Genomic DNA, 261 nt, shown 5'->3' with positions numbered 1-261 from the left:
TCTGCTTGTTGGCTTGCCTTTTTGGCTGCTAGTGCTGCCATGGCGGCGAATAGCGCCGTCCTGTTTTCGTCGCCGCTTCGCGATGCCATAACTTGCAGCTTTAGGCCAGCATTTGTGTAAACTTCTTGTCTGTTTGCCATCGTGGTTAGTCTCTGGGTTGCTTTGGGTGTGACTGAGCTTAGCCTGCTACTGACGGAGCAAATCGCTTGTAGCGCTTCTTCCTTTAAGTCCGGGCCACTTGCGTTAGTTAAAGTGATTGCT

This window comes from Trypanosoma equiperdum (assembly GCF_001457755.1).
Source record: "Trypanosoma equiperdum strain OVI genome assembly, contig: ctg_1673, whole genome shotgun sequence".
Classification (NCBI taxonomy): domain Eukaryota; phylum Euglenozoa; class Kinetoplastea; order Trypanosomatida; family Trypanosomatidae; genus Trypanosoma; species Trypanosoma equiperdum.
Note: the sequence above shows the minus strand (reverse complement) of the source record.